Here is an 8,088-nt window from a genome sequence, read left to right on the forward strand (position 1 = left end):
GTCCAGAACAATGTTACAGACAGGCACATTTCCATATTATGGGAGGGTGGGCATTACACCTAAAGACCCTCGATGAAACCAGGAAACCACAAAGTGGTGGCATAGAGAATGGTCAGTAGTGAGGACAAGGAGTCAATGGCAGAGAGGGGACAACCTAGAAGGATCATAGTGTAAAAATATTCCAAGAATGATGAATATAAAATCACTAAGGAAGTGCCGAATTGGGTTACACACAGGATACAAAATAGTATTATAAAGGAAGTGGATGAAAACATATTCATTATGTTTGGGAAGGAGTGGAGTACCCATTAGGTATTATAATGGATATTTAAGATGCTAAGGAGGTTAGAGGGAGCCCTGGTGGGGCGGTAGTTAAACATTTAGCTGTTAACCAAAAGGTTGGCTGTTCAAATCCACCAGCTGCTGTTTGGAAACCCTATGGGGAAATTTTACTCTGTTCCATGGGATCGTTATGAGTAGGAATTGACTTGACAGTAAGGGTTTGGTTTTGATTTTGGAGTTGAGTGTAAATACAGTTTTGAGCTACATAAAGGAATGTAATGTTTACGGCTTATCCAATCAGAGAGTTGGGTCAAGGGACCTATGTGCATTTACCTTTTAGACATATTTTGCATATATTATAGTATATAAATAATTCATGTTGATGGAGTGCTTTCTACCTGCAGCCAATTCATTAGGTGCTTTACATATCATTTGCTCCTGTGATGTGAATGCTATCACTATCTCTGTTTTATATTAAATTTTTGAGAAGTACCACAACAGGCAAAGGTGAATAGCTAAAAAGTTTTAGAGTTGAAGATTTAACTATAGGTAGAGTTTCTTCAGGACTCACATGCTTAAACAGATTAAATGTTTTGACCCTTTTAGAGTTTCTTCAGGATTCACATGCTTAAACAGATTAAATGTTTTGACCCTCACAGAGGACAAATGTGCAAATAAAAAGTAAGTATTAATATCTAAGTTCCTAAATTGTTTAAGGAATGATTCTGTGACACAAAAACTCGGCAGATCTTCTGGGTGGAGAAAACAAAGCGGGGGACCATGGGCACCCAGAAGGTGGCATTCTGATGCCGAAGTAATCACTTTGTCTGGAGGACATAGGAGCCCATGTGCAATGGGGCAGGTCAGTTGGTTAATAGGTAGGACTGCCCTGACTCCTTTGTTTATTGAAAGGACTTATCCTTACCTAATACTCATTGCTGTTGAGCAAATTCTGTCTCATAGTGACCCTATAGGACAGAGTAGAACTTCCCTATGGGATTTCCCTGGCTGTAAATCTTTATGGAAGCAGACTGCCACATCTTTCTCCCGCGGAGTGGCTGGTAGCTTCAAACCACTCACCTTTTGGTTAGCACCAAACCCTTAACCACTGTGCCACTGTACCTATTATCAGGTTGAGTATCCTGGTTCTACTTGCATTTTGGGAAGGAGTTACTGCTAATAATGAAGATATAGCTTACTAAAGACGCCCAGACATTGAGAAATTCTGATTATTGACAGGTAGGACCAAGGAGGTAAGTATCAGTTCTACATGATTTCAGCGGCTTGAAGATGATGGGCCTTCATTCTTTACCCACATAGGAAAGACTTCAAAGTTCATCAGGCAAAGATTATAACTTATAGTGCTCATCCATTTTGAGTTTCAAAACCTCAGTAAGCAATATTCTGTTTGGTATTTCCAACTGAATCAAGGTAGAGTAATGACTGATACTGCCACCATCAAGAGTAGGACCTGTTAGTCATGCTAGTGGGCTAACGGATGCTTTAATGTTGGTGTGTATTCTGATTTTCTGTGCTTGTCATCATGTGCTACTGTGATTTACAGGGGTTTGTCCAGAGTAGAAGTCCAGCAGGTAAGGGCTCTTTTATTGAAGCTTTGTATATTCTTTGCCTGTTTTACACTGACCCAACAAAACAATCAGTGAGATGTAGGCAAGAAGATATATTAATCCAGTCACAACTAAACTTTGGTAAACAAAATTTATTTTCCTCCACATTTAAAGAAAATAGCAGTTGTTTTGCTTATACTTACAATAGTGATGCTTTGTACATGCCTTTTGGGACCTCGGTAATGCAAACCAAAGCTTATTCTACGCTCCTCCTGCTTACCGATTGTAGATTAATATATGATGCTAATTGACAAATATACAGTGATTAAATTCTATATTAAGGGCACTGTGTTCAGTGTAACAAAGATGTCTGAGGTACAGTTCCTTCAAGAAGTTAAAGATTTAAATTATCGTCCTCTGTATTAGAGAATATTCATATATATTCTTCATTATGGCCCTGTGAATTAACTATTACTACTGTCATTTTGCAGATGAAAAAGGTAGAGACACATCAGATAATTTGTTCAAAATATTATTTTTCTGAGACCTTATAAAGCCTGAAGGCAAGAGTAGGTCAGTTTGTCTCCAGACCTTTTGCTCATTCATGACTCAATCCTGCATTTGTATTGCCAAGAAACATTATTAAGCTTAGCCAACGCTGAGTACCGAATGCATGACACAGATGACAGGAAGTTTTCTTGCTAAAGCTCTTTAACATATAAAATTTCTTAGAAGATAGAATTTAAATGGAGGTGAGGAAGAGAATATCCCAACTGAAAACATAAAGCACGCGATAAAAGACGGGGAGTAGAAAAGCAAAAGGGAGATCATTTTAGAATTCATAACCATGTTCTTTCCCTGTCTAGGAGTTGAAAATGAAAAGCTTGCTGGTAGAACTGCATTTCATGACTTGCAGTTAAACTCAGGCTTGCTGTACGAACCATTCCCCTCCACGTGTTGACAATTGATTAAGAGAACATTTCCACATCATCTCCCAGAAGGGAGTTTGCAGCTCCGAGGATGTACTAAATGTGGCTTGACTGTTTTTTTTTTCAGACCATGGAAAATCACCCTAAAATTGTTGAAGCTAAAGCGATTTTCAAATTTGGTTGATAGGTTGGAGAAGAGGAACAATCAATGGTGCCTCTTTACCTTGCAATATCTCCAGGACACAAAGAGTAAAGTCCTCTGGAATCAGTTTTACAGACAATGCATTAACCTCTGTGGTCATTCGCCCAGCAGGAAGAGTAAGCGGGTAAGCCGTTACAAACACAGAATCAGGCACTAGTCACGTCTTTTTATGATTGTGAGTGTGATATCAGCTCTCCATTCAGTTACAACACTGGGGTTACTTTTTCTGGTGGAACACTAAAAAATAAAGTGTATAGAAAAGATAAGTTTCAATTTAGTCCCTTTATAGAAATTTCCAGAAGTGAGGGCAGTAAATCTTTATTACCTTGAATATGGATTTTGACTAAAATTGATTTTGGCTAAAAATTATGGAATTATCTGGCCAAAAAGCTTGGGACAACTTGTGCGTCTCCATCAACTCCACTGTGGAGAAAAGACGGGGAGGAAAACTATAAGCCTCTTCTCCCATTTTTGAAATTCATAATATGCTTATATATATATAATATATATTATACATAAACCGTTAATGATTTCTGGTTTCATTCCATTGTTGTAACAGAAGGTCCTTTGTGTGATTTCAATCTTGTTCAATTTATTGAGGATTGTTTTGTGACCTGGCATATCCTGTCTCCTGGAGAATGACTCACGTGTACTGAAGAATGTGTATTCTGCTCTTGCTGTGTGGAATGTTCTGTATTTATCTGTAGGTCTAGTTGGCTTATAGTGCTGTTCAAGTCCTCTGTTTCCTTACTGATCTTGTGTCTAAATGCTGGCTCCACTATTTAAAGTGGTATATTGAAGCCTTCAACTAATATTGTAGAACTGTCTGGTTTTATCAAGTTTTACGTGCACCCATTTGTGTACTTGTATAATTCTAAGGAATAAGGTGCACCTGAACCAAGCCATGTTGTTTTTCAATCACCTCATATGCACGCAAAAGCTGGACAATCAATAAGGAAGATGGAAGAAGAACTAATGCCTTTGAATTATGGTGTTGGTGAAGAATATTGAGTACACTGTGGACTGCCAGAAGAACAAACAAATCTGTCTTGGAGGAAGTATAGCCAGAATGCTCCTTAGAAGTGAGAATGGGGAAAATTTGTTCCACTTGCTTTGGACATGTTATCAAGAGGGACCAGTCCCTGAGAAAGACATCATGCTTGGTAAAGTAGAATATCAGTGAAAAAGAAGATCTTCAGTGAAATGGATTGACACAGTGGCTGCAACAATGGGCTCAAACATAACTACAATTGTGAGGATGGGCAGTGTTTCATTATGTTGTACATAGGATTGCTATGAGTCAGAACTGACTCAATGGCACCTAACAACAACATAGTTCTATGCACTTTTTTGGCATGTATAGTTTCATGAAATCTTGTGAGGTTAATTGATCTATTGACTGCTTCATCACTATAATCACATAAGAAGATGGCATATCCATTTGGAGCATATAATAGAGTTAAAGGAAGAATGATCCACCAAAAGGAGGAAGGAATTACTAGCAAATCAGAAGAGAAGTCTGGGGAGATAAATCAATAAACACTCATGGCATATGATTAGAGTAAATGATGATCTTTGATAGTTTAAGTATTTTTGTGTGAATAACACTCTTGCATAAATAAAGTGTCCACCCATATAATGCACATAGCACTTCGAGGAAAATAATGGGCAAGGGGATTGTGCAGATGGCAAAAAACGTATAATGTGCACAATATTTGTGTAAAAATTTGCAATCTCCAATTCATGGAGATTTATTACTAAATATGGAGAAGTTTTAACTTCATTCTGACACTGCATTTAGCCTCTGAGATAAGTAAGTTGCTCAAATTAGAATAAATTCGGATCTGTCTCAGCACCCTACCAGGATTTATTTTTTTCTCACTACCACAGCTGAGCAGTGGCTCATAGGGAGACCTAGGCAGAGGATAAAATCTAGAACATTGAGAGTAATCTAATCTCATCTTCTATTCAGTGCAGAATTTACTAAAAAAGGAATTATTCATCTACTTGTCAAAAATTTCAGAAGCTTCAAACGAAACCACCTGTCTTAATAATTCTATAAATTTATAATTTATAAATATGTATTTATTTATGCCAAGCCAAAACATGTCACCATATAACTTCAGTCCCTGTCTCTCAGTTTTATTCTTTAAATCTCTCTCTCTCTCACATACACACACACTCTGAATAATCCATTTCCTATATATTTGAAGACAACCATAATGATCTCAAGTCCCACCACATATTTTCTTTTTTTCACGCCAATGTATCAAGTTCCTTCAAACATTTTATGTATATGTTTTTTAAATATGACATATAAATACGTCATAAAAATGACATCTTTCTTACAAATGCTAACGTATCAATACTGTTTTGAATATGTAAACCTAAAATCAAATGTGATTATCAACATAGAGTATCTTGATTGAAAACATGAGAATGTTGGCCTCATTATGGGCATACTCCAATAATGCTGTTAAAAATCCTCCCAGCTTTGGTGGCAAAGACACAGTTGTTATGGCTTAGGCAATGGTGGGCCCAGAGGGTCTTTCTGTATACCAGACCTGATGCTGCCCAAGCTCCAAATCCATTTCCTGGGGAAGGTCCTCTATAGAAAGCTCTAAAGGCATATCGCAAATCTAACTTTGAAAATCAATCAAGAACAATGATAACATGCTGGATGCTGGAGTGCATGAGTTTATTAGGTCGATCACAAGTGAACGCCTTTCCCTTTTGTAAGAGGGGTTTACGACATGAATCTAAATCGTTTCACTATTGCAGACATTAAACTTCATATTTTTGTCATTGATAAATTTCTCAGTCTGTCAGAGGTAGCTTGTCAGCCAGTTCTTGATATTAGAGAAATGGTGAGGAGCTGGTATTCAGAGATGTTAGCTCACATTATTGAGAAAGCCTGTGAGGGAAGCTCTGAGTAGAGTCTGGAATATTCAGCTAAAAAGGTCTGGAGACTCAACAAGTTGACCAGTAGAAGTGAGATCCACAGGCTGGTCTGTAACAAGAAGACTGGTAGGTCCTAGAAGCCAGGTAGGCTGGGCAGTAGAATCTGGATCCATGACCCAGGGAAGAGAAGCCACAGATTCCATATCCCAAAGACCTGAAGCCACTGGATCTACAGCCCTGTGAGTAGCAAGTTCTGGATCCATAGCCCAGGGAAGGGAAACCATGGATGCCATAAGTCAGGGGTCTGAAGCCACTGGACCCACAGCTCAGTGAGTAACGCCTTCTAGATCCATAGCCCAGGGAGCAACTGCTTCTGGAGCCAAAGCCAGAGATGCGGTGTAAGTTGTCCGGCAGGGACCACAGAGCATGGAGGTCCTCAGCCAGTAGCAGGCTGTCTGGCAGGGGCTGGACACCACAAAGGAGCACTGGTAGCTGCTGGGCTTACAGCAGGCCTTCTGATAGCCCCTGTAGAGAGAGCAGCCCAGCTGGCAGGTATTGGGACAGCAGAGACCAGTGTTTGTTGTAGACCAGGTGGCTCAGGGAGGAAGAGCCTGGATAGCACAGGGAACTCTGCAGGGAGTGGGAGGAGAAGTTTCCAAAGCAGCAGCTATAAGACATGGTGAGAGGAGACATGAGGTCAGCTGAGTTACAATGAGAAGATTCTCTGAGTTTCAATGTCATCATCTGGACTCCAAGTTTTATATACTCTTAGACCTAGGCGTGCCCTCTATCCAGATGCTTCCTCCTCTTTGCTCATCTTTTTATACAAGGACACCTCACTAGTTTATTGTTGAAGTTTAAATTATCACATCCCCACATCCTTAATTGTGCTTTAATCACTCTGGTAAACGTTAAGAGGTACCTACTCAGTTTCTTTCTCCAGGAATTAATGTGGTTCGACCTTCACAGCTTTAGGTTATCACATATTCAAATGTCTTCCCTACTTATTATCCATATGTACTGTGAGCCCTTGTCCTACAAATGAAATCACATGAACTTTTTCCTCGCTTCAACTAGTTATCAGGAACATCGGTGGTTACTATTTTGAATTGTTTGTTCCTTTCTTCACAAGGTCATTTGAATGAATTTCTCCAAATACTAAGCATGTTGAGTAATCTCAACAATCTGGCAGTTGAAACTTTTATTCTTTTTCTGTTTATATGACTCCGTTTAATTCTTAACATACATTATTTTAGCTAAACTCAGTTGTGAATTGGAACCCTGCTGGTGTAGCCGTTAAGAGCTATGGCTGCTAAGCAAAAGGTCAGCAGTTTGAATCCACCAACCACTTTGGAAGCCCTATGGGACAGTTATATTCTGCCCTATAGGGTCTCTATGAGTTGGAATTGATTTGACAGCAACGGGTTTGGTTTTTTGTTTCATAGTGAATTCATTGTCAAATCACTCGGGCTGCCTTTTCTGGCTTTCTCACAGCCTGAGCTTGTGATCAGAATGAAAGGCTAAAAATCTCCTCCTACAGACTTCCTTAAAAGGAGGCTTCCTTAGACCACACTTACGTTGGAAACAATAACCACTACCCTTTTAGCGAGACTGAATAGTAACATTTGCTGGAACCGAGTGTTTTCATATTTTTCTGATAAACCTGTCTCGTAGCAGGCATTATTCTATGTGTATGCCCTAAACTCAACTCAAGGTGACCATATAGGACAAAGTAGAACAGCCCCATAGAGTTTCCAAGGCTGTAATCTTTATGGAAGCAGACTACCACATCTTTCTACTAAGGAGATGCTGGTGAGTTCCAATCGCAGACCTTTTGGTAAGCAAGCAAGCGCTTAACCACTGGGCAGAATTGACTCAATGGCAACAAGTTTGGTTTTTTTGTGCCCTAAATAGGAGCCTTGGTAGTACAATGGTTAAGTGCTGGGCTGCTAGCTGCTAAACGAAAGGTCGGCAGTTGGAACCCACCAGCCAATCTGTTCTTCAGAAAAAAAGACCTGACGATCTGCTTCCTTAGAGATTAAAAAAGAAAAGTTGCCTTCAATTCAATTCTGACTTATAGCGACCCTGTAGGACAGAGTAGAACTGCCCTATAGGGTTTTCAAGGTTGTAATCTTTATAGACCACCATGTGTCTGTCAGTTTGTCATACGGTGGGGGCTTGCTTGTTGCTGTGATGCTGGAAGCTA

The 8,088-nt window shown here is 39.4% G+C and overlaps 1 pseudogene; it reads right to left on the minus strand.

The window, feature by feature from the left end:
• Positions 1–5,951: 5,951 nt before the first annotated feature.
• Positions 5,952–6,989, minus strand: LOC100675004 (keratin-associated protein 13-1-like; annotated as a pseudogene).
• Between the last annotated feature and the right edge of the window lie 1,099 nt (positions 6,990–8,088).

Source organism: Loxodonta africana, chromosome 20 (genome assembly GCF_030014295.1).
Source record: "Loxodonta africana isolate mLoxAfr1 chromosome 20, mLoxAfr1.hap2, whole genome shotgun sequence".
In the NCBI taxonomy this organism is placed as follows: Eukaryota; Metazoa; Chordata; class Mammalia; order Proboscidea; family Elephantidae; genus Loxodonta; species Loxodonta africana.